Source organism: Bison bison, unplaced genomic scaffold, assembly GCF_000754665.1.
Source record: "Bison bison bison isolate TAMUID 2011002044 unplaced genomic scaffold, Bison_UMD1.0 scf7180017864181, whole genome shotgun sequence".
NCBI classification, from domain to species: domain Eukaryota; kingdom Metazoa; phylum Chordata; class Mammalia; order Artiodactyla; family Bovidae; genus Bison; species Bison bison.
In genome coordinates this window covers 2,946,622-2,955,778 of record NW_011494753.1, presented here as the reverse complement: position 1 = coordinate 2,955,778, position 9,157 = coordinate 2,946,622, and the positions used below count along the sequence as shown (strand labels likewise).

General features: G+C 42.4%; 1 protein-coding gene across 1 annotated transcript in view; it reads right to left on the bottom strand.

The window, feature by feature from the left end:
- Positions 1-9,157, bottom strand: part of APBA2 (amyloid beta (A4) precursor protein-binding, family A, member 2) — a 60,823-nt gene that overhangs the window by 50,749 nt on the left and 917 nt on the right. The window lies entirely within an intron of this gene.

The window sequence follows — 9,157 nt, the reverse complement described above, 5'->3', positions numbered from 1 at the left end:
CCAGTGATGGCAGCTGGAAGGGTGTAAAAGGAAATTCCAAAAGGTGAGATGAAACTCCTGAGACAAAGGGCAGGATGCTTCATCACTCTGTCAAATGATTATCTTCTGAATAAAAGATCTCTCTGGGGATTTCTTTGAATAGCCAGCCTCTCCTGGCTTATTTAAAATGATTTAACTCTACTTACATGTAACTTCCTTACAAACGTTTCCTCTGGGGGAAGCAGGGAACTCTGGGGTATTTAGTGGAGTGGTGGGGGCGGAGGAGGGATTATAGAAGAGAAGATGCAGGAGTCACCTGTGGCAGCCCCCCTCTGGACACACCTGGGTTTCTGTACCCCTGAATTCCCCACACACAGGCTCCCTCGTCCTTGGCTGGGGAAGGGCCAGCCCCTGCTGACAAGCAGCTCCCCACTACCCCTGGGCTCAGCTGTGTCCTCCCTACTGTTGCTAACAGCGTGCACGATGATTCTTCTGGCAGGAGACGTGGCTGTGTGCACACCTGGCTGTGTGCACGCACACATTCAAACACGCGCGTGCACACACACACACACACACACCCTCCCCTTCGCCCCCACATCCCCATCTCCTAGAAACCTCTGACCCTAGAAAAGTCTGAGGAGGGGATACACTGCAGGTACTTAACAAATGAGGGCCCTGCCTTTGACTTCTCAAGACAAAAATTCAAAAGGATGCCCAGGCTGTCAGCTGGCAGTCACTGACGTGTGGCTGGCAGCTGACGAAGAAGTAGGGAGCGGGGTCCGCCTGTGCAGACTGAGAGGGATGAGGGACCAGGCAGCCTCTGGCAAGGATCCCCGGGCACTTCTCTAGCCTCCTGTGTCCTCACCTGCCCCAGAGGGTGTGGCCGGCTCCAATTTTGGGGTGGGTTGGGGTGCTATCACCAGCAGTCTCTGGTCTTGGCCTCCAGCTAAGGACAGAGATCCCAGAGCTGTCTTGGGTCCGGGGCAGGGACCCACTTAGGGCCCGGTTGTCCACAGTCAGTCCCAAGGCCCTGGCCCTTTTGTCCCCTTGTGGCATCTCTGACTGGCTTTGCATCCAGCAGGTCCTTCACCAGTCAGTCCCCCACACTTCAGAGCCTAGAGCTCAGAACTCTGGACTACGCCCTTGGAGCTTCTGATTCAGGATATCTGGGTGGGGCTGAGGGTGTGCTTTTCTTCTCTCTTTTTTTTTGACCAGTTGTTTATTTTTTCTCATTTTTCTGAGCAATTGCCTGATTTTATTTTTTTTAATTGAAGTATAGTTGCTTTATAATGTTGCATTCATTTCTGTTGTACAATGTGAATCAGCTATGAAAGTGTTAGTTGCTCAATTGTCCAACACCTTGTGACCCCACGGACTGTAGCCCCCAAGGCTCCTCTGTCCATGGGATTTCCCAGGCAAAAATACGGGGATCTTCCCAACCCAGGTCTTCTGCAATGCAGGTGGATTCTTAACTGTCTGAGCCACCAGGGAATCGCTATATGTATACATATATCTCCTCCCTCTTGGACCTCTCCCCACCCCCCATCCCACCACTCTATGTCATCACAGAGCACCCAGCTGAGCTCCCTGTGCTATACAGCAGCTTCCCACTAGCTATCCATTTTACACATGGTAGTATATACATGTCGATCCCAGTCTCTCAATTCATCCCACCCTCCCCTTCCCTCATTGTGTCTACTTGTCCATTCTCTACATCTGTGATTCTAACAGGTGTCAGAATTGGGCCGATGCTGTTGGCCTGAGATCAAATGTGGACCATCACATTGGACAGGAAGCCAGCCACCTGCCCAGCCTCCAGCCATCATATCTTTGGAATCAAGAATAAAAGTCCCAGGACTTCTTGGAAAAACAGATTTGCAGGTTTCAGATCTGAGAGACTAAACACAATTCATTGCAGCTGCCTTGAGGCCCCCGATGGCCCCCCTCAGTTCAGTCCCCTTCCTGAACAGGGAAGAGAAAAGTGGATTTCAAGGTCAGATCTGAGCAGGATGGCTTGGATAAAGATGGAAAATGCTCCCTCCAGGAACTGGCAGGTCAGACCTCCTCATGGTCCCACCTCGTCACAGCAGCTGCAGAGTGCCCACTGCCTGTGTTATGGTCAGGCATCTCTCTGCGGGTGCCGTCTAACCTCTCTGCAGTGCCCACTGCAGGGTGGAGCGGGCTGCCAACCCAGGGTCCTTGACCTCGGGGCTCCAGATCTGGAGATGGAGCACGGAGTACAGGACAGAATTGTAGGTATTATCAACAGGAAGGCAAATTTTGTCTTGGGTAGCACAGGGCTCCCTTTGGGATGAAGAGTCTAAAGAGATAGATGACTGGTCTCTGAAAATGAAGTTGTCCTAACACAACATTGTAAAGCAACTATATTCCAATAAAAATTTTCTTAACATGGCCATTATGAGCTGACAATGAGTTTGTGAAACTCACCATGTTTCCTCTCTGAGTAGGCATGTACGATGGTGGGCAAGGGAGACCCTAAAGAGAGAGAATACACCTGAATTTCAACAGGACACATGACAAGTCTTTCCTAACTTTCCTGTGGCTCAAACTGAAGTATGCTGATGAGTTGGATATGGCAAAATGAGATGGATTAGTGGCCAACTGAGTGATCAAACTAAGAAGTCATCAATTTGTGGATAAGCATCCATCTGTGAGGATTTTCCAATGATCTGGTTCAACCAGGGATGATGATAACAAAGACTGCAGCTCTTCAGAACTGCAGTTGACAGAAACCTGGAAGACATCAAGTGTAGGGGTGGCAGAGATGAGGTTTAGCTGTATCACGCATGGAAAATCTTACGTATCCTGCTCGATCCAGTTAAAGCTGTGCTTTCACAGCCAGACTTGCTCATATGAATCACAAAGCTCAGCCCTGAAGCAGTGCTCTTCTGCAAGCCCACTCTTAACGAGGCAGAGAGGCTTCATTTCTTTAAGGAAAACCCAAAATCTTGCACCCATAATTGCACTGGCCCTCTATCCCCAAGACTGAAAAGCCCATTTCACACAGTTCTCCCATCTGTTCCTTTCATCACAAGCTTATAATAAAGGCTATTTTCTTCTTTTTCCCTTGCCTTGAAGAGGAGGTGGAAGACAATCCTTTTATAGCCCCTGTGACAAAGGATAAGAATGAAGGAAAAGCAAAGAATGATTTATGACATAAAAATATGCATTACAGGGACTTCCCTGGCAGTCCAGTGTTTAAGAGTTCATCTTCCAATGCAGAGGGTACAGGTTCAATCCCTGGTAGGGGAGCTAAGATCCCACATGCCTCATGGCCAAAAAAAAAAAACACCCAAAACATAAAAATAGAAGCAATATTGTAACAAATTCAATAAAGACTTTAAAAGTGGTCCACATCAAATACATAAACCTCTTGAAACAATACAAATAGATAAATAAAATGTGCATTACTTGGGATATCTGATGTATGGCTACAAAGCATGTTTCAAGCTACCATCACCCATGACACAGTGGGGAGAATAAAAAATGCTGTGCCTGAGAAAGTCTACTTCTGATGATGGTGTACCAGCTTGTACCAGTCTAATCCCCCCACCAGTAACAACTAGTAACTTTTGATGTGTGTTTTTTTTTTTCTTTCAATTTCTATGGAAGCATCAGAGAACTGCCAAAGCAGCTAGGACTTGAGGGCTGAGATCCCGACAAGCATGAAAAAACACTGAAATTATCTCAGCATCCTGTGTGGCTTTTCTCTCTAAGTCAGCTGTGCACCCATAAATGGTTGAAAACTAGCAGAAAATGGTGGTTGCCAGGCAACAAGGCCAAGCAGAAGAGAAAGTGAAAGTCGCTCAGTCATGTCCAACTCTTTAAAACCCCATGGGCTGTAGCCTGCTAGGCTCTTCTGTTCATAGGGATTCTCCAGGCAAGAATACCTCAGTGGGTAGCCATTCCCCTCTCCAGGGAATCTTCCCAACTCAGGGATCAAACTCTGGTCTTCTACACTGCAGGCAAACGTTTTGCCATCTGAGCCACCAGAGAAGTCCTACTCCATGCTCTGTGGTGACCTAAATGGGAAGGAAATCCAAAAAAGAGGGGATATATGTATCCATACAGCTGATTCACTTTGCTGTACAGCAGAAACTAATACAATGTTGTCAAGCAACTATACCCCCAAAAAAATTCATTAGGAAAAAAGAACTTGAGGTGCCAAATTCCTGGAGAGAAAGGAAACAAGACTCTGACATTTTATATTAGACAAGGGCGAAAGTTGAAACAATCTGAACAATAAATAAAATAGTACTGTATAGTCCAAAGTATAAAATAATACCCTTGCATTCACACAATGTAAACAAGAAACAAGAGAAAAGCAGAAAACCCCTGGGCAGAATTTCTCCATATATTTTGTGCAGACACTGCCCCCTCCTGGAGACGAGGCATAACTCCCAGGTGATCAAGGTTAATATTAACGGTGGTCAGTTCCACTCTGATTTAATAGAACAGCACTGCTCCCTATGCAGTCTCCTGACCCAAAGTTTATAAGCCCTGACTAACCAGAAGGAGAGTATCAGACAAATCTGAACAGAAGGATAGTCTAAAATACCTGACGAGTACTTCTAAAAACTGTCAAAGTCATCAAAAACAAGGAAAGCCTAAGAAGCTACCACAACCTAAAAGCACACTGGTATACTTAAAATGGATAACCAACAAGGACCTACTGTATAGCACAGGGAACTCTGCTCAGTGTTATATGGCAGCCTGGATGGGAGGGAAGTTTGGTGGAGAGTGGATACATGTACATGTATGACTGAGTTTCTTCACTGTCCACCTGAAACTATCACAATATTGTTAATTGGCTATACTCCAATACAAAAGTTCAAAAAAATAAAATAAAAACTAGATAATCAACAAGGACATACTGTAGAGCACAGGGAACTCTGCTCAATGTTATGTAGCAGCCTGGATGGGAGGGGAATTTGGGGGAGAATGGATACATGCACATGTATAGCTAAGTCTCTTCCCTGTCCATCTGAAACCATCACAACATTGTTAATTAGCTATACCCCAGTACAAAATAAAAACTTTTTTTAAAAGTACCTAAAGAGACATGAAGATTAAATTTAATTTGGTATCTTAAATAGAATAATAGAAAAGAAAAAGGACAGTAGGTAAAAATTAAGAAAAACTTAATGAAGTATAAACTAATAATTTTAGTTAGTATAAATTTTATTAGTATATTTACTAATAATTTTATTAGTATAAACTAATAAACTAATAATTATGTATTGATACTGTTTCATTACTTGCTACAAACGTACCATGTGAATGTAAGATGTTAACAACAGGGAAAACTCTCTCTACTATCTTTTATACTTCTCCGTAAATACAAAACTATTCTAAATTTTAAAAATTTACCTAAAAAAGAAAGTTGGTATAGTTGCATTAATATTCACAGTAAGAAAAGAGGCATTATTAAAGGAAAAAAATAAAAAATCTTAATAAAAAAGGGCAACCTGCTAGGAATAAATTGTAAGTTTAAATTTTAAGTGTATGCATACTAAGTTATATGCTCTCAAACTTTATAAAGTGAGAAAAAAACCAAACTCAAAAAGACAAATCTAAAATCACTATGGGATACTTTTTAATACACTTCTTTCAGTAAATGATTTAAAATAAGCAAACAAAAATCAGAGTAGAATTAGATTTGAACACCATCAGTTCAGTTCAGTCGCTCAGTCGTGTCCGACTCTTTGTGACCCCATGAATTGCAGCATGCCAGGCTTCCCTGTCCATCACCAACTCCCGGAGTTCACCCAAACTCATGTCCATCGAGTGGGTGATGCCATCCAGCCATCTCATCCTCTGTCGTCCCCTTCTCCTCCTGCCCCTAATCCCTCCCAGCATCAGAGTCTTTTCCAGGGAGTCAACTCTTCGCATGAGGTGGCCAAAGTATTGGAGTTTCAACTTTAGTCTCAGTCCTTCCAAAGAACACCCACATAGTTGCCAAAAATGTCCTCATTAACAGATAAAACTTACTGCAATGAGGAAATACATACAAGTGCACATAGAAAATTATGTCAAAATTAATCACATGGTAGACAAGACTAAAATGAGTCTAAACAAATTTCAAAATGTTGAAATCACAAAGAATATGTTTCTGATTACAGTGTAATTACACCAGAAATAAATAAAAATATAACTAGAAAATATGCAGATATTTGGGGATGAACTACTTCAAAATAACCTATAAATAGAATAGAACATAATAGACAGAACATAGGGAATGGCTACCCACTCCAGTATTCTTGCCTGCAGAATCCTCTGGACAGAGGAGCCTGGTGGGCTACAGTCCACAGGGTCACAGAGAGTCGGGCATGAATGAGCAACTAACTAAAAAGAACATAAATACAGAACTTAAAAACATTTTGTACTGGTTAATAATGAAAATACCACACGTCAAAAAATAGTTACACACTCATATTCATAGCTGGACTATTCACAGTATTCAAAAGGTGGAAAGAACACCTGTCCATTGATGGATGAATGGACAAAGAAAATGTGGCATATCCTCACAGTGGAATATTATTCAGCCTTTAAAAAGGAAGGAAATTCTGATACAAGCTACAATATGGATGAATCTTGAGGACATCATGCTAAATGAAGTAAGTCAATCACAAAAGGACAAATACTGCATGATGCCACTCATAGGAGGTTTCTAAAATAGTCAGATTCATAGAAACACAAAGTAGAATGGTGGTTGCCAGTGACTGTGAGTAAGAGGGAAAAGGGGGAGTCATTTTTTAACAGGTACAGTGTTTCAGATCTGCAGGAGGAAAAAGTCCTGGAGATAAAGTTTTCCAACAATGTGAATATAGTTTACCTTATTGAACTGTACACTTAAAAACTTTTTTAGGTTGGTAAATTTTAATGTTTTGTATTTTACCACAATTTTTTTTAAAATAGATTACTGTAAAGGAGGCCTATGAGGGAATGTATAACCTTAAATTCCTTTATTAGAAAACAAAAAACACTGGAAAAATAAATAATCTAGGTATCCATTTATTAGGGCTTCCCAGGTGGTACAGTGGTAAAGAATCTTCCTGCCAATGAAGGAGATGCAAGAGACACGAGTTCGATCCCTGGGTCAGGAAGATTCCCCTGGAGAAGGAAATGGCAATCCACTTCAACTATGGACAGGGGAGCCTGGCGGGCTCTAGTTCACGGGCCACAAAAAGTTGGATGCAACTGAGCAACTGAGCACACAGGCACTTTGAAAAGATCAACAAATTAAACCTCAAATAAAGGTAAAGGAAGAAAATGAATGTAGGGCGGGTAAAAAATAAAATAGAAAACAAATGTGCAACAGAGAAAAATCAGCCAAGCCCAAATGATGACTTTTGAGTGGGGAGATTACATATACAAAGCCTTAGCAAGACTGATAAAAGGTGAGAGAGAGGGAAAGTACACAAACTACAGTATCAGGAATGAAAAGGTGGATACCACTTGTAATATATAATAATGGATATTATGAACAACTTAACACTAATAATTGCGACAATTTTTATGAAATGAACAAGTTACTGAAACAGAACTTAGCAAATCTGACACTAGAAGAAACAAAAATCCAAATGGTCCAGTATTTACTAAAAGAAATTGAATCTGCAATTTAAAATCCTCTTTCCTTTTATCAAATAACTTCAGATCCCAGTGGATTCCCAATTGAATTCTTCCAAACAGTTACACAAAAACAAAATCAAACAACAACAACAGAACACCAGTATTACCCAAAATCTTTCAGGGAACATAAAAGAAGATACACTTTCCAACTCACTTTAAATGGCCACCATGACCTTGATACCCAAACCTGAACTTGATGTTATATGAATACAAAATGAAAGGCAAGTCACTTTGAAACAGTTTACAAAGAAACAATAAAAAACTGTCAAATCAGTTTATATATAAAAATTATATGTCACAATTCAGTTGCATTTAGTCCAGAATGCAAGTTTGGTTTAATATTCAAAAATCAATCACATAACTGAACACTGATACCACGCACATATCAAGAAGGTGTGAACTCAGAACTCAAACAGTGGCTCCGTATCAACCTAGAAGGGTGGGATGGGGAGGGAGATAGGAGGGAGGTTCAAGAGAGAGGGGACATAAGGTACACCTATGGCTGATTCAGGTTGATATTTGACAGAAAACAACAAAATGCTATAAAGCAAGTATCCTTCAATTAAAAAGCAAATAAATTTTTTAAAAAAGAAGGTATGTTTAAAACTATTATGTTTTAAAACAGGTATATTTAAAAACAGTTGCACACACACCTATATACACATACACACACACACACTCCATCCTGGTAAAATTACCCTAGACTGCAGCTGGGCCAGACTGGAAGAAGGACAGAGACAGTGACAATGACATTGGGGAAGATGAGCAAGAGAGGCTGGAAATCAAGTCCCAGAGAGGTGGGGGTGGAAACTCAGAGCATGAATCGTGGGGAGAATCTATATGCACCGATGTCTCCATGGCTGGGCCTGTTCAGTGAGTGAAGGTTTACTAGCTACATGCTGTGTTCTTTCTCTCTTTTGTTTTTTAAACTGTAGTTAAATACAACATAAACCTTACCATCCAGACCACTGTCAAGTACACAGTTCAGTGCCATCAAGTGCATTCACACCATTGTGCTACCAGTACCCCATGCATCCCCCGAGCTCCCTTCATCTTGTACAAATGAACCCTGTACCCACTAAGCTTCCCCCCTGCCCTGCCCCAAGTCCTTTATAGGATGAGAAAACAAAAATGCTTCAGGGGGCAAAGCAACTTTCCATCAGAGCAGGGCTGGGCCCCAGGATCTCTCTGGGCCCCCTACCTCCTAGGAACAGTAACCGTGATGTTGGGCAACCATAGCTGCAGGTGGTGGGTGCCTTGGAACCCACCTGGGAGGCCTGCTGCAGGCTCTCCTCATGATGCCGTGCCCAGCAGAGCCAGCTCAGCCTGAGTGTCTAAGACCTCATGTCCACGAGCCATCTTCCTCTGGAAAGCAGGAATCAAGACTTCAACTTACAGAACTGAAGAAACTCTGATTAAGCCTACTTCTATGTCTGCCTGGCAACAGAGCTATGCCCAGGAGAGGGGTGCACTGGCTGCCTCTGGACCAGCTGAGGGGAGGGGGGAGGAAGAAGCAGCAGAGAGA